Source organism: Onthophagus taurus, chromosome 2 (assembly GCF_036711975.1).
Source record: "Onthophagus taurus isolate NC chromosome 2, IU_Otau_3.0, whole genome shotgun sequence".
In the NCBI taxonomy this organism is placed as follows: Eukaryota; Metazoa; Arthropoda; class Insecta; order Coleoptera; family Scarabaeidae; genus Onthophagus; species Onthophagus taurus.
Window position 1 is genome coordinate 8,747,021 of NC_091967.1, and position 23,472 is coordinate 8,770,492.

Below are 23,472 nucleotides of genomic sequence, written 5' to 3' on the forward strand. Positions count from 1 at the left end.
TTCTGTTGCTATTGTGTGTTCTCGAAGATACCTTATGATATATTTGAAATCGACGGGACGTGAGAAATAAAATAGAAAGGTCGGTTTGTAATAATACAGATTTATTTTATACAATAGGAGAGATTTTTGCTTTGTAATCAATCTCGGAAGACAATTTCAACGACTCGAGGGTATTCTCGGTATGAAATGCGGGCAACGTCCAGGGAATATATTGCTTGGGTATCGTACGTCATAATCCCGACAGATACCTCGGTTTTGCGGACGTGCACCTCTTGTAATATATATATAATATACCGGACGAGATATACGACGTAATTTTGTATTTGAAAAATTACCTTTTACAAGAAAACGACTCCGAAGTTAATAATATCATCCAACAAGGTATTTTTATCTTGTTACATGTATATTAAAGTAGTAGTCAAACCCCGGCTTTAATCTCCTCTTTAATACGATTTTGAATTTATATTTGTTCGAAATTTTGTTCAGTGTCTATCTAAAGACAAGAATTTTCCTAGAAACAGATATAGTTTCTATATTGATCTCTGTGTATTTTGGAGCAAAGGAAAATATATTTTCTATTAAACAAACTCCGTGCTTGCTTGGAAACTTCAGATAAATGGGATTTTTCAGTTAAGTGTACATGAGGACTTAATGAATTATGTCGATAATTTGGAATTCCTTATCAGACTCCAGCTGGAAAATTTCTTAAAAATACAATATTATTGTTTGTTGAATATGCATCAGAGTTCGCGTTGGTGGAATGATTGCAAATGGCTTACAAAATGTTATGAATCTGTCATGTTGAAGATGACATAGCTAAAATCTCCATTGTTATTTTGTGGTTCTACATCTATGGGTATTGGTGTTGTACTATTTAATCTTTGTAGGTAATATAGATGAATTTGATTAAATTATAGATTTCTGCAATATTTTTCTGGTCAGGCTCTTGGATTTCGTGCGTAGTGAGATGGATGATGGAATCTGGAAACTCTTATTTTCTTAAAGCTTTCGACTTGTTTGATCAACTTTTACTGCATCTTCTTATATAGAGTTCTGACAATCATACCTTTGGTGTGCATCCATACCAGATTGCACCAATGACATGGATGTATGCGGATTTTTGTAGCACATTGACTATATAAACAGACAACAGTAATCCAGAAGGGATTTCATACTGATCTAGTTGTTATGGTGTTGTACTAAATCCAGATACAACGTAATTCATTATTCATGACAGTATTGTTGTACGGAATGACCCCCTTTCCTGATACCATCAGAAAGATTGGTGTCATTTCGAATTCCGGTTTGACTTGACGTCCAATATGACGGAGATTTGCAAAACGACTGAGGTTGTACTTCATATACTGCAGGTTGGGTTCCTTCCTCCCAGCTTATGTTACATACACTTTTATACTTCGTCATCCAAACCATGCAAACCAGAAAAATTGTAGAATCGCTGCTTCTGCCATGTCATTGGTCTCGATCATCACCACTAAATGCATCAACACAGAAATGAGGTGGGAATGTTCTACCGCATATCATATAATATTAAGTTTCATCGACCATAGGTACCATAGGTTATTATTCGCACTATTATTTGTATAATGGGAAACGATTATAGGATTTGTGACAACGTTACTACGTCATCAAATTCTCTGTAAAATAGTGTCCATATAATGTCATAGTTATAATACTCCACCTATAATAATAATATAATAATCAAGATAACTGCACTTGCTGGTTTTACGATATTTTCAATTTTGGCCTCTAGGGGAAAAACAAAAGGGGCTTATTTTGTGGATTAGAGATTAAAGCAGATTGGATCTGGTTTCAAAGTAAACTATGCTTATTTGATTGGGTTTGATATTGGATTATAAAGATTTAGCCTTGAAAGTTAATGATGGAAAAATTCATTGACACGGAGCATTACTGATGATTAAAGATATCGTATATTAGTAGCTCTCTTGAGAGCTTTATAAGATATTCAATTCTTTCACGGCGTCCAGTAGCAACAAAAATACGATTTTATCTTTTTGAGCGATCAAATATTTTTTGAAGATTCAACAATTTAAGACTATTAATCGAAGTTGGTGCCTTCTCTTAGGTTTTCTTCTTCCTTCATGTTGTCAAACGTTATATATGTTTTCCAGAATTTTTCTTCTATGGGTGTTTATTTAGATAACGTATTGATGGTGGTTGGAATTAAAATTAATTCGAAGATGGAATTTCTTAGGTCAGGAAATGTTTTCATGAATCTTTTGTGATTCTATAATCAGCGCTATTTATAGTCAGTATTCAGTATTCGTAAAAAGTGGACCTTTTAATTGTTATGCAAAGAAGTGGGTTACGAGATTTCGTCAGTAATAACATCCTTAACTATTACTACAATCCATGTTTTCTTTCCTTTATTTGGTCTAGCTGCACCATTATTATGACCCGAAAGCAAGTATGTATTGTCGTTTCGGATTGCTCGTTATTTCCATAACAACATATACATTTTTAGCTTTCCAGAATTACTGATCTTTAGAAATCGGTGAGCAAGTAACTGCGGGTTTATCGTTATCCCCATGGGTTAAATTTAGAATTTCTAGCTTTATGTATGCATAATTAAGCTTTAAACAATTCCAACTCTAAAAAATTCTAGGAATTCTTTATACAATAGAAACAATGATATAAACTCATTTAGATGCTTTTGTGATGTAAATGTTATGTGATCAACGAAAATCATTATAACATTAAGTTATTATCCTTTGGATTATTTAATTTTTTCATTTTACATGGATAAGATTTCCCTCAAGACACCACAAACAAAATTCGTTACTTTAACCCCATAATTTCTATTTCTCATTACGCTTGAGGTGTATCCCTTTATTATTTACGTGAGACGGTTACAGGATTACGCTTCACTTCTTCTACTACGCGCCGCTTTGTGTTTCAATTAAGACGCAGGCAACGTATTTTATTGAGAAGAACAACAGATTTATTATAACGAGGGTGAACTCAATTTTAATAAATTTCCAATGCAAATTTTGCGTTCCGTTTTCTGCCACTGGCATTTTTAATTATATTATTACAATATTAAGTCTTTTTTCGTAATTTTTTTTAAGCCGTGATAGATTTGTTTTTGTTTCTTTCTTAATTTGTTCTTGTTTTTTTGAATTAAAGAAGTAAAAGTGTTTTTAATTGATCCCGTTTTCCTGCACTTAATTAACGATTACCATCGGGTTGGGTAATTTAAAACGTGTAAACACGAACCGGGCGCTACACGATAAATATCCCCGATAATATTAAATTCGCCGTTAATTACTTGCGTTTTGTAGTTCGTTCCGCATTCCCTTTTCCATTTTAACGAGGGGGTGCTTTTAATTACGGCGCGTTGAATTTTTCTTTTCTACCTTTTTTTTGTGTCCAAGTAATCGGGGTGGAACTTAAACCGTAACGTTTCAACGAATTTAACCCCTATAATTAACAAGGTATGGATTAAACTGCCAGAGTGTTCGAGAGAGGCCATCTTGCCAGAGGGTTTAATTTCGTCAAAATCGTGGACATCGAGAGACTCCTCAACCGGATATTACAATCGCCAGTGGCAACGTTTCGACGCCGGAGTAATAAATCAATAAATACATATAGTCAATATAAAAATTTATGCAATCATTGAAATTGTATATTTATTTGTGATTTTGAGAACGCTTCGTGTTTACGCGATTTCGTTAAATAACGGGTGACGGGTGCGCTTCTTCGCGCAACAAAATGGGATTCGTAGTCTTCAATTCTGGTGGAAATTTGACGCGGAAAATTGAAAACCAATCCCATTCGCTTCATAGAAGCGAAACGAACGTCGTAGAGACGCAGAGGCGTTGGGAGACGATGTAAAAAAGGACGATGACGACGTAAAATCCGCGTCACGACACTTTCCATTTCCAATTTTCCTACCGTAATCTCCGCGACAGTTGTATCGTAACGTGTAACGTTCCAAGTGGCGTCGTAAAATGGGAAAAAATTCTTAAAACACGTTTTCTTGCTAGTTGTGTTTTTCGATATCTTCTAAAGGTGTCAGGAATTCGATCGGTTGCAGCACACACTCGGAAAAATTGCATTCCACGGAAGAATCCGCGTGAACGGATTCAATCCGGAATTCCATGGAGTATCAGGCCCCTTTCGTGTCTGGACTTTTGAAAACTCCACGTTCACGACATCGTCGACCGAGAAAGATAGAAAAGAGAAAGGAAAAAGGAAATGAAAAAAGAAAAGACAGTGCCGTTCGTCACGTTTTGTATTCATAGACGTCGCTGTGAGCGGTCGTGACGACACGCCATAGTATTTTCCATCTGTCAACTACTTTTCTTGTTCGTCTAACAAAAACCACGAAAGATATAAATGATAAAATTTATAATAAATAAAATAAGTATCGAGTCTGAGTCGATTTTTGATCAGATTTTAATTAGACGTAGTCTATTGTTCAGGGAATGGTCGTTATCTGTCGGACATGTGCCGAAAAGCTCATGACGATGCCAACCAGAGAGGACACGACCAGACCTAGTAGGCAGCGGGGGAGTCTACTGCCAGTTCCACAATAGGTATTGTATAGGGGAACGATCCAAGTGGCCATTGTCTGCATGCGTCCCCACGGCGATGCCGCCATCTGTGGACGGAATCCGGTACGGTCAGCACCCTTTCGAGTAGCGTAGTGCGCCCCCCGTTGAGTCAAGAAGAATGAGGGGAAGCGAAAACGGCGTTTAATCTCCCGCATTTAGTCGGTCGTTCTTTTTTTTACCCCAAAAACGTTCTGTTCCGTCTCAAGACCTTTCTTATATTTGCCAACTTCACGTCTTCCCATTAATATAAAGATTTTATTTCCAACACCACTAAACCAAAGAATATTTGTAATATCAAGTAATTTTTGATTGTAAAGATTTTACGTGGAGTGGCAGCACGCGGATTTAATTAAAACTAAGCCCGTTTTTCTGAGCGAAACATCCAGGATTAAGCGAATAAAGGTTCGCTGCGAATTCGGCCTCTCTACCCTGATTTAAACTTTCCCAAGTACGACGAAACGGTCAAATCCCTCCTTTCGACCGACCGCCGCTCCGTTTGTTTTTCCGTAATTACCGCCAACTTTAAAATTCATAACTTTTCTACGAGTAACGTCCTTCGTTTATTATACGAAATCCAGTTTTGTATTTCATTTTTTTTCCTTTTGTTTATAGCTTAGAAGATTTAAGCGATTCTCTCACTTGAATATTGTTGTTTCTTTAGTATGGTAGAGTCTGAATAACGATCAAATGATGCTTAATGTAGCAACTGAGTATTTACGATGAACTCAAAGCAGAAAATTATTACACCATGGTTTATATTCAAATAATGAAAGGAAAGTGTTAATTGCAATCTACTACTAGTTCTGTTGATGTTGTAGTATGTGGTGAAAGTTTCAATTATGCAGTAGAACCTCGATGCTACATGCGGGGTGCACAGCTCGAAGACCCGTTCGTGACGTCACGCAGGGATAGGCAACTACTATTTCACACTTTGAATTAACAAATACTTAACAACTAAAACTAGAACTAACGCTAGACCTAGAACTAGAAAGTTTCGGCTTTAGCCCTGCGTCTCTTAAGACAGCTAAACCTGAATGTTTCGACTTTCTTCAGACGCACGGCTAAACCCGAAACTTTCTAGTTCTAGGTCTAGTGTTAGTTCTAGTTTTAGTTCAATAATAGTAAGAAAACTAGCATTAGAACTAACACTAAACTAATATAACAATCTAGCGCTGAATAACGTTATATCGAAGTTTTTCTGTATTACTATTAGTATATACCTTTTTATGAACAAAACCGTACCTGAAAATCTATTTTCTTTTTCCTGCTGGCATTTAGGGCTGTTTAACATTTTACGTTGTCGAAGAACTTTATTGGGTTGTGATCAATAACTCTTCAGTGTCTATCTTTTGTGTAGCTCTTCTTTTTGGTTTGATATGATCCATATTGCAAGTTATTGTATTTCTCCATTTACTGCAAAAGATTAGAGAGCTTATAATGACTACAAAATTAATAATAAATTTGACATTAAAACCTTTATATATGTAGGTATCCTATAAAACTGACATCATTACTTAACCTATTTAAGAATAAATTGATAATCTTATAATAAATATGTAGGTTGCAGTACTATGGTATCTAATCTTTGATCCATCTATCCAACTAACGGTGGTTCGGACGAAAAATTTGAGAATTTGTCCGTAAAAGTAACCTGATAAAATCCGACGAGGAAGATTAAGAGGAGGGCGGTTTCGTCAAAATGACTTTTGCGGACCGCGTCTTGAATTCAATTTCAATCTCATCTGGTGTACAAGTCGTTTTATCTCAATTTGGAGAGCGACGACGAGGTTGAGATGCAAGTCGGTTGACCAATGACAAAAAATATCTTCATTTACGTTTAGCCTTGATGAGAATTTTTACTTGTAATTTCAAAACGGTTAATAATTAATTTCATGTGCGACACATTTCTGATAAATTATCCTTCACGAACCGGGATATTCATTATGCTACGTCAGAACGTGTTGTGGGTATAGGATACAAACCTCGGCAACGAGCAAGAAGCAAATTCGTATAGTATACGAAATCGCGAAGTCGTCCTGAAAATTTAATAAGTCCGGAAGGAAGCCCTCGTCTGGCACCCTCTTGCCCCGTTTTCTTGACACTTACAATAAGCCGTGCGCGAAGCCGAATGAATTAAGGCTTACGTGGCACCTTCTACCCCCTATATTTTACTTTATTAATACCGTCTTATTATATACATTCATTTTTTAAAATAACGATTTTATTTAATTCATTTTTAAGTAAAGTTAAACATTTGTTAGTGTTGTTAGAGCAAGAAATGTCTTTCAAAATAAACGTGTCGTCTGTTGAGGAGGTAATCCTAGGGCTTCTCTGCGAGGGCTTTACGTCTTGGAGATATGCTGTGCCGTTGGGTTATTTGGCGTTTGAGGTCCCGGTGACAAGAGGACGCGCCTGATTTCCCCTGGGAACCGGGTTGGCGCGCTTCAGCCGCGCGTCAATTTCGTTTCTATCTCCACCGACGACACCCACACGCTTTATCAATACTCGAGGCAGCGAGAACGCGATTATTTTTGACCTAATACCATCGGATTACGAACGAGACTTTATTTTTATTTTATTTCTTTTTGGGATACTCTTTTCAAAAAATTTTCTCTCAGCACCAGATTTCTACTAATTAGTATTCGTGTTCTTTTTTACTACCAGTACGTTGCCGAGGCGCGGGTTTTTGTGAGCGATTTTCGAGTCTCCACGTTAATTATAGAGGCAACGACAGCGTCAAAGGCATAGGCTACTTCCGTCGCAAGAGACGGGTTATAAACATGCACGGATGTGAAATGAAAAGGCCCGCTCGAAAAGAGACGACAGATGAAGAAAGAGGGAAGTGAGGGGAGAACGAGGAGGGTTTGTTAACGTACCCCGTTAGGGGTTTTTACGCTTCAGCGTCGATGAAAAACCATCTCTTCGTCTTCGTTTCGTTCCTCCCTCTCCTCTTTCTATTAAAACTTACATTTTGACTTCTTAATCGATAGGCATATTAACGCATCAGTTGACGACCGTTAATTTCCGAAGTAAACGATCAATCATTTGGGGGGTTCCAGCATTTGAGGCGGCGGCGTCGTCGTTCTCTCTGTGCATGACGGCGTCCGTGATGAATGAATAACCTGGCAGAAATTGGAAACCATGTTACGTCAGTCCGAACACCCATGGGGAGTAATTGAGGCAATTGCCTGCCAGCCACCATATCCAAAGTCAGCGTCGACATCTAGAATACAAATGATGCTGAAATAACTCACTATTTTATTTTAATGGAGGTGATTGATTCGATTTAGATAAAGCTTAATACTTTAATTAGATAAAGTAAACTATTTAGATTTAGTTCAGAATTGCTGATGCTATAAGTCTTATTAATAACCGGAATCTCATAAAGATATCGCTGACTATTACGGAATTTTGGTTCTATCTCGCCTTTATATGACTCAAGTGTGCTCCCATCAACGTTGGGGCAATTGGCCCCGTTGCGTGAGTGTTTTTTATCGTAAAACGAAAGAAAAAAAAATTGGCAGATATATTACTGTAGTAAACATCCTTTCCGTCGATCCTTTCTGGATTATTACAGTAAAATATAACATTTGATGTTCTTTCGTAGTATCAAAAAAAGTAAAATACGATATCGAGTTTAGATAAAGAGGATTTATAAAACTCTCGTTTTAGTGATCTTCGTTTAGTTATTTTTTTTATCACCTTAAGCTTCCCCGCTTTTCGGGTTGTACTATACAAGTTAATATTTTTCTCAAAACGACTTCCCCATCGACAGTTTAGTATCCGATACGTACGGATACCGCCGACGGCGACGTTCTCCACCCTCCTCTTTCTTTGCACCCCATTCTAGTGTAGAAGATGTACGCTTCACGCCTCGACGATATCGAAGTCTGATATACGCGTTCTGATCTTTATAGAAATCTGGAATTTACGGTACAAAGCACACATCGCAACATTTAATTTATTGTAACAACGAGTTACTTTATTCGTATTATAAATTAACGATAAAGTTTTGAAGTTGTGACGTCAAACGTTGTACCACGTACGCGATGGTTGACGCCCCTCTTCTCACCCCTTCCGACGTCAGTTTGTGCGTACGCGCTTTGCAACAGAACGCACGCAGGTCGGTCCCGGTCAGAGGAGTGCTGCTGCCCGGTAAATAGGTCAATGTGCCCTGCAGCAGGCGCGCAGGATTCAATCCGGGATTTGCATTGATCCCATTAACGGGCGCACCGGATGATTGTGCGTGGTCCCGGTTGGCCATCGAACGTCCTGCTCTATCCCTAGAGCATACACACATGCGTTCACTGGCGGAATCAATCGGACACTATACCGTTTTGCACCAGTCAACGTCATACGATGACGTCATCAATCGAATGTTAATACATAGTGTAACATTCGTAGTTTTTTATGGTTATTTTAGTTCTTTTTTCTACGACTACGAAATATACCTAACATATAAATTTATATATAATTAGAGGAAATTATAGTGGGTTCTAGAAAGACCCTTCCTCCATCATGTCCTTTAACTACTAATGTATACTAAATCCTACGGTTAATTGCGCTGCCATAACAAGGAACGATTTCCTTCGCCATCCAGTATTGTACGACTCTCGGGGTAGTACGCAATTTGGTGCCTTATTGTTCACCGACTCGAACCTTGCTACCGCCGTTGAGTCGTTTCGGTCGTTAAGAAGTTGAAGCTGTTAAGTCGTCGCGGTTTAGTCAGTAAATGCTGCTTCTGGTCCTGAATATGCTACGACGATGTTTAACCCAGTTTCCAACCGATAGAACATTTTCGTTTCAACGTTTAATTTTCCATATTTTTAACTTTAAATGTGATTTTTAACCATAATTATGTTAAAATGCAGTATCGGTATTTAAATCGTTCTAGTCGTGTGTGGTGCATACCGTGTGCTTAAATGTGTGAGATGCTAACATTGTTGTCGGTCGTACATTAACTTCGCTTGGGTTTCATTGCGTCCATATATTTCAGTCGCGCCTCTCTCGCCAAAACGTGCCCTCTCCAAGCCCTCATCCCCTTTGCGCTCGTTTGATTAATCTTCCAATTCACTTGTTGAGTTATTGGAGGAACGACGGTTATCGAAAATCCATCTTTTCATACTAAAAAAAGTAATCTCTAATTATAAAATAAATATGTTGATAATCTATCATTATGTAAGTTATTTTGAGAGTGATTACCTACTTAGTAGTAGAGTACCTACTTACTAATTTCCACCATTAGTTAATTAATTTGCCTCGAGGGATCTCACGATGTAACGTTTTAAGCTTTGTATATTATGACATAACTTGATATCATTTTGATAATGAAAGGATTTAATTAAATAAATACAAGCTAAAATAAAAATTGATTGAAGAAACGAATTTTAATCAATAATTTTAGTTGAATATGTTCGACGTACACACCGGTTCGTAAACGTTTAACGCCCGACAGGCAATTTAGCGGTGGTTTTGGCAACGAGCGCCATTGTAATTCAGGCAGTGGTGCGCTGTGGCCGAGGGAAAACCACCTCCCCGAATTAATAATACATCGGGCAAAACGCCGAGCTCGCAAAAAGTTACTAATAAGACTCCGACCATGTTCTCGGCCAATTGCTGCGGTCGACGAAAAACCGGACAGGAAAATTGTGGTCTCCAATTCGTTCCGAACAAGTTTCAAAACAAAAAATCAAATTAATTGAAGTTAAGAAATAGGAGTAATAGATGAATTTTTTTATTTTTAATACTATTTATGAAACCTTTATGAAATGGAGTCTAAATATCAATTGTGTACATGTATCTATTGATCCATTAGCTGTTGGCTTTATGTATTACTACGCATCCTGTCCATCCAGACATTAGCTGGATAGAGCTGAATTGACGGAAGGTAGATTATCTATTGGGTTCAGAACCTATCACATACGTGATATTCTCTCTTCTCAACGGGGAGTTTTTATTTTGTTAGTAGATTCGTTTGGAAGCATTTTGGCAGAAAGAAAACTTTGCTAAAGCAGAGGGGTTGAAATTTATAGAGGTTCGTTAACACCATCTTTCCTCACATCTGCTGTTTTCTTTTCAAGTATTGTGATATATTTTGCACGACTCTTATGTTACATGAAAACATAAATTTAGTTGCAGTTAATTGAAGACTCTTAATTTTTCCCTAAAACGTCAAACACCAGCTTCCAGTAATTTAATAAGTCTGTTAATTTTTTCAAGTGATTCACTACTGCTCCAAATAGCTTTCAATTGGTTGTACGTACTATATCTAATTGGCACAAGTCATCGTTGGTTATCTTGATAATGATGATAACTTCTGAAATAACTAAACCTTCAAAAACTCGATAAATCATAGTGATGAAAAAGTTTTGAAAAGTGTCATAATGCGTCAAAAAGAGTCATGCAAACGAATTTCCTCCTGACTATTAAACTTCCTGTATATATCTTAGTCATTAGCTCACTTGTGCTCACTTTGCAAACTGAGTTTTTTGAATTATCAGGATTATGTGTACTAATTGAGTTTACTAAGTCATTGTATACATTATAAGAACAGCAGAATAGACATAGTTATGTATCTTGGTGAAATCTTTATATATTGGTAGATAATCTTTATCCATCTGGTATCCCAACCCAACGAAATTTTCCATGCAACATAGCATCCTTTAGTCACAAAACTCAGTATCGCATGAACTATAGTATATTGTTGCAAAGACAAAGAATTTTTGATCTCGGTTGATTATCGTCACTACCTTGATTTCGTGTATCATAGTTAAAAATATCATTACATCTAATTTTAATTAAATCCTATCGTATTCAATGTCCAAATTAATTGAAATAAATTTTGTACAATATATAAAACTAAAAATTCTCAAGCAAGTATTTTCTCGTTATGTCTTGGAAGGTAACCCAGCGGGTGGAAAACATTTTTCATCACATTTTTCTTGTAGCTGAAGAAGAGAGAAATTATTTCTAACAAAGCGCTTGGAGGTGATTCCCCGAATCGGTTAAAAAGGATGGGGTGGGGAACGATTCCACACCGTGCTCTGACAAAATTGGCCCCATTGTACGAACGGACTCTTATTGGTTACCTACCTAGAGACGCCTCTCCACTTTTCTCGTCTCGTCGCGGTAAAATTATTATTTGTCGTCGTCGGAGCTTTCGTCTAGAAGCATTTCTCACCGGTAACAGCTACAAATGCCCGCTAGGGATCACGGCGTAACATATCTGTTGGTTCATTTGAAACCCTTAGTTCCCGTAAGTGGTAAAAATGCGTTTGAATTTTCCGAGCAAATCCCCATGGAACCATCCGTTTTAATTTCGAAAATCTCTTTCTCTTTTCCTCTCTATAAACAATGATTAGCGGTGAGGATTACGAGAAAGTTGTAATAAAAGCTTTCTAACATGACCATCAACAGATAAAGGCAATCAATTTTCCATTTCACATTATTACTAAACTATTTTAGTACCGCCTCGAAGTACTGAAGCTATTATACGGGACTTTATTCGAAGGAAAAATTTATTTCCACCAGTCTTTCTATAAATCTCCTGATAACTAGGTAGAATGTAGATTTACACCGGCTTAGTAGCTTTCGGGAAAATAGAGAGGGGGTTTAGAATGTAGTAGTACTCGAGGCGGTTCCGGGTGATACTGCGACACCAGAACTCGGATTCAATCGGGTACCATAAATTATGAGCCTACCACCCTGCGTTGCTGCTACCGGTGCTTTTCAGCCCAACCCATTTACCTTTGACCTCCTTTTAGTCTATCTTCGTCGTTGTCGGTTGATGTCCGTTCGTGGTATTCGAATTCGAATCCGTATCCGAATGGGCAAGTATCCGGTCAAATACCACCACCACAACCAACACCGGAATACCTTCGGGTTATAAATTGAGAATTAATGCTACCGTTTAAATTGTTCGCGATATTTGCGACTAATCCAATAATCCCCCTCAATGGATTTTCAATGTATTTATAGTTATTAAAATTTTAAATTTATTTCAATTTATGTAACAACAAAAAGGTTCTTTGAGGCTATGTTGGGGTAATTTGTATTTGCCCCTATTAGATTGTCGTGTAGAAAAGCATACAAAAAAACATCAATTGGAAATTTAGACTCCTTTTAAAAGTTTTAAAGTGGTTAAACTTGTTGCTGAGGATTGTCTCCTTCGTAACGTGAAACGTACGAAGTTAATTCTATTACACGCTTGCTCGCTGATGGTGCTAGTGGTACGTAATAAGGTGAAGGCGATCTCATTCCAACTGACGCCCGCGCTTTATAATTTATTCACGAACCTCCCTTCGAGGATCTAATATTTGATTAAAATGACATTGGAGTGGTGGTTGTAATATAACCGGAATTCTCTTCACATGCAGTAATAAAGATTGCGCAAAATGGCAAGATTTTCGTTGTAACAAAGATAATTTGATTTTTTTGTTGTAAAATTTTGTATAGGATAAAGGTACCTTCAACCCCTCGACGAGATAAATTCCGTCTGGTAACCCTCCAAACAAATAACCAATGAATATTTATGAAAGCTCGTTCTGCTGAACGTTAATCCCGGACGACTTGGTAATTACCGAAGAATCCGATGTTAAATCCGATCTCGACAAAAATTATTTTCCGAGGATATGTAGCGATTGATACTAAAAATAAAATAATGTTAAATATAATAATAAAATATTTACTGCAATTGGGTTTTAGTAAAAACTGAAAACTAGTTCTCACCTGTTGAGAACAACCAACTCTTCGACGTTTGAAATTACTTTCTCTTTCTCTCTTTATCTAACACCTCCTTCTCCTCCTTTGATTACGTTACGTAACTCGTGCTTTATTAATGTCGAGGGAGTTAATTAACTCGTTGTGACGGAAGGAGGAGGGAGATTCGCGTTAGAATGCTTATTGAGTGAGGCGTTCTAACGCCTAGAACTGAGATTTCTGTGTAGATATTAAATTTCATGAAATAGTTTCGATTTATATCTAATTTTTGTTTGTTCGCCGGCGCATCCACCAAAACTACTTACATTTATAAATCAACAAAGAAGTGGATTTAGAATGTATTTTAAATTCAAAAAGGATTTTCTAATTAATCCGAAAATAGAACTTTTTGAACAATCCATCAATTAGAGAATGTTTCGAAAAATGTATATTTCAAAGCAGAAAATATGCTGACAGTTACATGGTGGGATTTTAATTAATTTATGGTTAATACATATAAAATAAATAATATTTTATACCATCAATTTTTTGTTCTTGAAATATTGTTTGTTTAACAAAAAAAAAACATATATAAGGGGGAAAACAAAAAAGTTTCTCCTCCCCGTGGTGTTGAATTTTAAGGGCGTGTCTTTAGGTAAAAGCTTCCGGGGTGATTAGTGTAGAAACGGAATGGATCTTTTAAAAGAGGGGGCGGTGATTTACTTTCTCTTCTACTTCCACAACAAAATCCCTCTTCATTCTAAACAATTCTTAATCGAAACAAAAAAAAAATATTTTTTTAACAAAATTGCTGATGGATTTCCTTGATCTCAACTATCTAAATACTATCAATGAAATTGATGTAACTAAAAATAAGAATTATCGAAGACATCGCCTAAAATTCACGAAAAACACAGTTTACATAAACGAGCATGTTGCTTATAGATTGCTAAAAACTGCTACTATGAAGGACTGATACATCAATCTGCCGAGTATGTTGTAACTATGTAATGTATGTAGAGATATTAGGCTGGTTTATTGACATCCTGATACCGCTGCCATATCGATCCTCCGGTCTGAGAGAAATTGATGACAATGACAATCAAATAGGAAATGGAAAGAACATCTTCCATGCTTCCATCTCAAAACATTGGAAGCATGAAGTCCAGCATGGAAGAAACAGAAATTTCATGGAAAGGAAAAGATTGTAACAGTGTCCATTGTGCATGATGGACACTGTCAAAAATCAATTCAACCTTACTTATCTAAGGTTGATATTGTTACCGCATTCCAAGATGCGCAGAGTGTTAATCCATATTTCAGGTCTTTCTTTGCTCTTGTTATCACTTGATATCAAAAACGCTTTTAATACAGTACGTTGGAATGAGATCCTGTTGTCATGGAAACAGGATTTTTCCATATTGAATAACTTGTTAAGTTCTGAAAGATATCTCTAATTCTCCAAGATGACATCTTATGAATATCAATATCAGAAGGCATATCCCTGGAAAAATACGCAGATGCCCTAGTTGAATTTGCCTTGTCCTGAAAGTTATCTATAATTTGAAAGAAAATTAACAAGATTATGAGATAAAATCCGAAATTATTCCCTTGATGACACATAGACTCCTGCTGGAATGTTAGTATAGTGTGTAGAATGCCTAGTATTTGGATGTGGATATGATTTGTGACAAATCTATGGCTAGTATAATCCACACGCAAATTACACTAGTTTACAAATTTTAATCAATTTTTTCCTCGAAGACTGCGATATTTTTTTTATAACATAGAATGTTGTGCTGATTCTGAAACTGTCTTCAGTTCGATTGCTGCCATCAATACCTCAAAATGTTCGTCTGGATCTCTACTTTCATGTCCATATAGCTACAGAAGCACACTATGCAAAATAAAAACTATACTGAACATGAACCGTACTATGTTTTTTAATTTACGATATTCCACATTTTTGGGTATATTTCGAAAACTGGACGTGATGGAGAAAAACTGAAGAAAGTTTCAGAATCACCACAACATTCTACGTTATAAAAAAAATATCACAGTCTTCGAGATTTTTCTTGTAAACTAGTGTTATTGGTAAAGCTGGCACATGCAATATTGCAGTATTGCAGCATGGCTTAGTAGCGGCTATTCAATTGAGGCAAATTGCCAAGAATCATTTTCAGTATTGTTTATGGTCATTAGTGTATTTTGATTGACCTAATGACTTTGAGTAAAAAAATTTAACTGTATAGCCAAAACCGAGAATGAAGAGAGAAGACAATATAGAATCCGTATCTATCTAGTTGTGTAACCTTGGCAAAAAATTATTTTTATTTTCTGACAATAGAACTCAACATAATGAAACTTTCGCATATATAACCTGAGATTTGTTATTTCTATGACTTACATATGATATAATATGAAGATAACTTGAGAAAATACCAAAAATGTGTTTTGTTAATATTTCGCAATGACTGACCACGTATTTAGCAGTTTTAAGGGTGTGGCGTTTTAAAAATAGATGTGCAACAATTTAACAAAAAGCTTATATAACTTTATATATCATAACTATAATAACTTTAATAATATTGTCCTTCTTCGAAGGGTTAAATTCTCCCGGATAGTTAGTTACGAACGGTACGTGAAGGTTTTTAAACCTAAAGCGGGCTGTGTCATGTGCAGAAATCTCCGGACGGAGGCTATTCATTTCTGTTAGCCTCCCGCGTTCGTTTTATGTACGTCACGTTCTATGGGATTTTTCAGTTGAACGCGTCCGAATCCATCCGAGGGGCGAGTATGGTTCCGAACGAAAATTCCTCCTCACCCGCCCCCGTAAATGTCCGTACGTTTGTTGAAAATGCTGACGTGTGCGTCATTATCCCCCCTTCCTCTTCAGCTTTTCGCTACGCCTTTTTTTGTCATCCTTTCGCGCTGACTACGATTGTTTGATGAACATCCTATGAATATCGATTCAAATCAATTTTAAATTGTTTGTAAAAGTTTAAATTTGAATTATTTTAACTTTAAATGTATATTTTGTATGTTTAAAGGGCCGTAATGAATCAATGATATTTACGATGTACGCGAAAAGGGTTGGGCTCGGAAGGGGGGAAGGTTTCCGATTCGATCGTTTATATTCGATGGACGCCAACCACCCCACCAACCCCCACGACTGCGCTAATTAAAGGAGAGCGACATCTGGCCGGAAGGGCGTAACGTCCGTTGAATTAGGCGTTACGGTCCTGCACGACCTACTTTTTCATTTCGGACCTGGCTCGGAGGCTGTGCGCGATAATCGATATCTATTTGTTAAGGCCTCCCTCAAATAACGCGTCCCCATAATTTAAACACAAAAAAGAAACTTACTTTTTTAAATTAACTACAAGATCACTTTTATTTTAATGAGCTAATTTTGAAGGTAAAAGTTTTTGAAAACAATTTTGTTGGTTTTTTTTATATTTCAAAATTGTGTAGAAATATTCATCCAGCAGTAGTCCTCCTGAAAAGGACTGTGAATAAAACAGTCCGAGGGAGGCAATAAAGGGTGATTTATATAGCGATAAGTAAGGCACGGCGTTCCTAATATTGCACGAACCCCAAGCTCTACTTGAAACGACGCGACGTGGGTGCAGTTCAACTACACAAAATGTGGGGTGGAAATTTTGAATTATTTTCAGTTATTTAATAATTAAAATTTTTTGTTTCAATTCATCTATTTCACTATAATTTTGGTTAAATTCTTAACATCAAGAAACTTTAATATAAGTGTTATACCAACAACAATAAATTACAAACACAAGGGAATTTAAACACGGATTCTCACTCTTGCTTTAAAATTAAATTTGTTAAAGTAAGATCTTCTCCTAAAATTCAACCCACTCATACTAATGTTACATCGTCTCACACTCATTAGTTTTTCTTAAAATTGTTATTTTTGTCTTCGCATTTCTATGTTCACGGTTAACATCCTGGAACACCTGTAATCTGTAATATTTTCCTGGAAGGTAAATTTACAGACGGCGTCGACGACGACGCTCACATTTCCGGTAATTTACTCTAATTAGACTGACTATTCCTTCTGCCTTTCCTCTTCCTTTTTCCCTCATCCTCCCCATTTTCCAACTTCAACCCAGTGGGGGTTTTAATGGTTTGGGGATAGTAAAAGCCAGAAACGGTCTTTGGTATACTTCGAGTTACTCCCTCGGTGTTAATAACTTTTATAAAGTCATACAAAGACGGTGTCGTTTAAACTATTAAGATATCCTTAAAAATATTTATAACATAAAATTATGATTTATTAGTTTCTCCATTTAATTAATCGGTTTATATTATCATGCTTTATAAGAAACCTTACTTGTGTAATGAACCCTTTTGAACAAAATAATGAAAGGGTCAAGTGTAGGGTTAAGTTGGGATAAAATTTCTAATCCTGTATTAAATAACAACGATCGTATGTCTTTTACAATATTCAAAATTTGATGTAATAAAGAATTTAATGAAAAAAATGACGGGAGATTATGTGAAGTGGTAAACTAATAAAACGAAAAACATAAAAAAAGTTGTAGTGCAAAACCAGATCATTGAGCGGGTTCTCCAATTAGATTATCTCGGAATACAAATCACTGCATATGGGTATCTAAAGGGCATCTATCTCTATTGTTAATTGGGACTATGAAATGTGTGATATGTTATTTTGTTGATTAAATTAGCTTCAATTAGTTTATGTAAAACCGGATGACGAGCTCAAACACCATAAATATTGAAACCTATTTACAAATTTCTGTAGCCTTTATAGTTTGCTAGAATTCACAACCAATCACAGATTAAATCAGCATAATTAAATTTAGAATGTATGAGTAAGTCAAAGTCTATTTGTCTTCTTTTTCTCATTTTGCTCTTTCCTAAATTTCGTAGAAAGCCTCTCTTAATTCTTCCGTTGTCCGATTTTTCTGTCAATATTTTGACTCGAAACCCGAGAGCTGTTAGATAACTTCTTAAACCGTTGCATAATTAGTTAATAAAACGATTGTTGCTTCGCTATCTTAAGTACTTTTACGCAATTTAAGAGTTTCTAAAACACGGTTCCAAGCGCAAACAGAAATAAATTCCTTTTGTCAAGTAAGATCAATACCGTATAGATATCGTAATCTTCTTCATTCTTATGACCACCAACCAAAAGAAGTATATCTGCAAGTTTGCATCTTTTTTCGTCCAAATAGGTGCTTTTCACCCTCAAATTCTAACCGACCCAACTCCGAATGGATGCAAATTCCTCCGTCGATTCGAACTGGAATTTAGATAAGAGATAACAATGGTTTCCTTTTTCTCTTCATCCTCCTGTGTCAGCGAAAACATGGTTTTCCAGCATACGTGAAGGGAGATCCGCTCGAGTAAATCACTGAACCCACTTGTTTCCAGACTCCGAAGCAGATGTTCTCTGCGGCGCTGGCGTTGTTGAACGCGAGTCACAAAGAATCGGCGAACGAACGCTTCGACGAATCGCCGCATTCCAATTTTCTAGCGATTGGCACTCAAGAACAATAGCCTCGACGGTTCGATCTCGACATTGCGAACAATGAACCCTCTTTTAAACCGTCCTGTAACTTCAACAATTGACCAGTTTCAATCGATGTATAGTGAGAAATGTGATTGAAAACTTTGCTGGTTAATAAATGTGATAAGAAAATTATGACCCCTTTTTGTAGGCAAAAACGTTAAACAAGAATATTAACACCCATGAGTTCCCCAGGGTAGAATTAGTAACTAATTCCACTCAGAGAGTTCGTGCGCTCGAAATTTTTTGAACCTTAAAGCTTAACTATGAAGGTTTTCCATATGTCATTGATGTCGAATCTAGTAAAGAGACTCTACGCGGTTCGTTAAACCAACGACGAAGAGTTGGAACGTTGCAGGTAACAGCGAAGCATTGATTAAAAATTTTAATCTGGGCTATGTCATCAAGAGAAGCCGGGGCGAAGAGGTTCGCCCTTTTCCAGCATTTATAATTAAAAAAAAATGAGAGATTCTCAGAAATCTATTTCTTTTTAATTATAAAAAAAGAACTTGTAAGAAAATAAAATAAGTTCATTGATTTTTTTTTACTTTAAATTTAAGAACTTTGATTAATTTAGTTAATTTAATAGGAATTTCGGTTCGAGTTAAAAAAATATGTATAAAAGGGTGCGTCAGTTGTCAATATTTTATTTAAATCAATATTCATATCGCGGACTGTGACGCGCATGCACGTGCAGGTAAATATGTTCGCTCAAAAAATAAAACTCTTCGGCGCGAATTGAAAACAAACAAGTTCAGAGCTCGATTTACCTCGCACCGAATACGGAATAAATTATAACTTGAGCGTACAAAAGTTCTATCCCGGTTAAATAATAAAATTTAAAAAAAAGTTTGTATTCGCTCACACAATTTTTCTATATACATTTTTAAAATACATATTTATTTTAACGTTTAGTTGGATATCCCGCGATTTGTTTGTTACACAAATAAATGTTATTTCAAAATTCCAAAAAATTGCATACACAGAGAATGTAAAATGTAATTGCCACAACATAATAGGTAACTGGTAGTGTTGTAATACGCTATTAACACGCTACAAGTTTCGACATTGTGTAATTGTAATTAGATCAACATGTTGATGTAAATTGATTATGCTGTAATGTAATAGTTGAAACGTTTTATTATGAAACGATCAATTTTCAAAAATAAATAGGTAAATTATAAAATAAATTCGATATTTCAAGTACAGTAAAACCTCAATATAACGAACGAATCTCGTTAGAATGGACTTTAGATGTAAGGGATAAAATATTTTCTATGCCAAATGTTTCTGGGATATAGCAGTCCTCTTAGATTCTACCATCTTTGGGTTAAATATAAAGCTACATAGACTAAATACAACAGTGTGGGTGCAATAAAATTATTCATATACCTAATGGACTTTTGGCTATAACAGACAACCCTTCTGTGTATTAATCCATTATATCAAAATTTGACTGTAATTCAATATTATTGAAGATTGAAGACCAAGAAGTTTACCACCACTTACCAATTTAAGTTGTAATTTAATGTTTGATTCATACAATTTTACTTATTTACTGTAGACCACAGTTCGGCTCAGGAATGCTCAGCTTCATATAACTTTCATAAATAACTTCATTGATCCTATTAATTTTAATCTCTATCAGTGAGTGGCTTTGATATCACTTCAATTTATAATATGAATGAAATAGGCTCTAAATAGCTTCTGTCATGAAACCATAAATTTATTTGATATTGTAAAATAGGAACAGAAATACCAAACATAACCTAAAACCAATAATCGGAATTAAAAGAGGAATCTTCAGGTTTATATCAATTCTTTCGTCAGTTAATTTAACCTACAATTGAATTGGATAAAGTATTCCATGAATCTTGAATGAGAATTTGTTGAGCCATTCGAATTCACTAGTACTCCGATCTTGATACCAGAATCCAGAAACATATCAAAGTAACCTACAGAAAATAAGCTAGCTAAGTTACAATTTACAAAACGTAATATAACATTACTTACAAGATGAATTTACATCATTACATTTACATTATTGTTTTTTTTCTTTTAAAATAAGAGTTGTTAAGTAGTTTAGTTACAAACCTTAGTGTTTTTCTTATATTTCAAAAGATGGCACTACCAAAGCGAAGCAATCTTTTTGCAACGGTAATTGACAATTATTTCTAAATAAGTTTATAAACCAAATAGCTCAAAAGTTAGTTGCAGGACCATATAATAACGAATATTGCTTTTCAAGTAATCCAAGAAAAGAAATTGAAGATATCTTTAAATCAGATGAGTCTTTGAGTAGTGGTTATGGTTTGAAACAGGATTGCAAGTGGTGGTACAAATGTGATACATTTTCTAATAATTGGTACGACATACATGGATTTGGTACATTTTTATTACTGATTAAGTTATCGATGTTGTAGTTTTTATACTCAGAAATACAATAGTTATGTTTTATTGTACAAAAGAAAATGAGTTGGTAGCATTGCGCCAGCTTCATTTTCCTCCATCTTGTAGTTCATGACATGTTCGAACTTGCTCAAGTTTGAAATGTGACAGCAGTGAAACGTGAAAGTTCTGGATCTGACAATGAGATAAATCTGAGGAAAGTAGGAATATAAACAATTATGGTAACAATACAACCTCATATAATAATAACCGACATGAAGAATGTTGCTTCAATTGGGTCAAATGTGAAATATGGAAATATAAACATCTCAAAAAAATATATAGCAGGTACGGACCAAAGAGGAAAATATAATAATTATTAATACATTTATTTTCCACATCTTCAGGTTTCACAACTTTTGAAGTAATAACCTGAAAAAACAATTGTTTTATCTCTTTGTATTAAGTTGAGTAAGACTGCAAAGGCTAGGATGAAAAGGTGGACAAGTTGGCCAAAGAGGCAGCGAAAACAATAAATAATAATAAGATTGCAAAGACCAAACTACAAGACAAGTCATTATTAAGATCATAAAGATGAAGTAAGATATGAATTAAAGAAGATCTATGAAAACTATGACTGGGTTAAATAAAATTTGAAATGTTTGGTTTTAAAACCGGATGATAGCCATTTAAATCACAATTGAAAATTTTTAATAAATTTAAATTAATTTGGATATTAATAATAAATTTTATGAAGTGAGTAACGAAATACTGGGATAGTGAAGTATATCACAGTAAACAATCCTCAATTATTGTTTTATATGTACCAGGAGGTTATATTCGCGCGATTATCCACCCGGATCTATACAAAATACAAACACTGATTGCGCACAATCGCCTCCAAATTGCGTGTACACGCGTGTTTTAATTAATTTTAACGTCATCGACAATTTTCGAAGTAGGATTATTTGGTTGAGGTAATTTATCATTTCCACATTAAAAATATATTCATTAATAATAATTATTGGAATAATGTATGACGTATAATGAATACAAATTTAACCCCTTGGCAGTTAGATAACCAATCAAATGGGATGAAATTCTCCATATTTCTCTAGTAATAAATAAAAACGTAGGAAAAGTAAAAAACTTTTTTGAGAAATAATAATAAAATGTTTAATTTTATCAAGTATACATGTTTCGAAACTAATGTTTCATCTTCAGTACCTAAATTTAAAAGAAACAAGAAACAATTAACAAATGTTAAACGGAACGTGTTAATACGGTAGGAGAAATCGGACTTTGAAAAAGTGAACTTACTTGGATTAATATACAATAAATGGAAAAATTATTAGGTAGTAGGTGGGGTTTAAAAATATATCAAGATATCTTTCTACTTTTCAACAGATAAAAAATTATCATAAATAATTTTCAAAAAATTATAAACAAAAAACCCTTTCAACAATCTAGTCAATCTTGGAATACAAACAAACAATGGGGTGTGGTTTAAAAACGTTTTATGTCGGTACACGTACGGAATACAGAATGATGAAAAATTCTTTGAAGTAATCAGTTAAAATTTATGGTATAGGCGGGTGTATTTGTTATCTAATAATTCATTTAATAGAACATTGGTGTTATCCTTGGAATGTTTATAGATCTCATATTCTTCCAGTAAGTCCAACTTCAAAGATTTAGGTTGGTGATGAATGAGTTCTGTATTGTTAAGATTTATTTTATGATTAGTTTCATTAATATGTTTGAAAATCGCGGAATTTTTATCTTTATTATGTTCTTTGAAGCGTGTTAATAAATTTCTCCCTGTTTGACCTATATAAATTTTGTTACACTCACTACAGGAAATTTTATAAACTCCATTGAGTAAGTGAAAATGAAATTTGTGTTTATTATTGACGAGGATATTGGAAATTTTAGTGTTGTTTTTAGTGGCTATGTATATGTTATGTTTTTTAGTTATGTGGTGTAATTGATTGATTATGGGGTTGTACTTAGATAAAGAAATATATTTAACCAATCAAACTTGATACACTTCGAAAAAGAATTACTTAAATAAAAATAAATTAACTTCACAATAATTGTAAATTTAATTCATGCAATAATAACGTGGGAATTACAAATCAAAATTATAATAATAATTTCCATAATATCGGCATTTATTTTAGTTTGGAACATAAATTTATATCTCCTTGTGCAATAAATAATCTGTAAAGAGTAAAT

General features: G+C 35.1%; 1 protein-coding gene and 1 long non-coding RNA gene across 14 annotated transcripts in view; one reads left to right on the top strand and one right to left on the bottom strand.

Annotated features, from left to right (window-relative positions):
* Positions 1-20,948, bottom strand: part of LOC111427465 (uncharacterized) — a 37,545-nt gene extending 16,597 nt beyond the window's left edge. For 9 of the 12 annotated variants that reach the window (XR_011639659.1, XR_011639660.1, XR_011639667.1 and 6 more), the window contains exons 1-6: positions 20,860-20,948; positions 20,691-20,801; positions 13,061-20,615; positions 9,507-9,719; positions 7,564-7,818; positions 5,838-6,008 (exon numbers count right to left, since the gene is read on the bottom strand). This is a non-coding gene — a long non-coding RNA (uncharacterized lncRNA). The remainder of the gene's footprint in view (positions 1-5,837; positions 6,009-7,563; positions 7,819-9,506; positions 9,720-13,060; positions 20,616-20,690; positions 20,802-20,859) is intronic. The other 3 variants (XR_011639662.1, XR_011639665.1, XR_011639668.1) reach the window with 3 other exon arrangements.
* LOC111427462 (Down syndrome cell adhesion molecule 2) overlaps positions 1-23,472 on the top strand; it is a 52,053-nt gene that overhangs the window by 3,589 nt on the left and 24,992 nt on the right. The window lies entirely within an intron of this gene.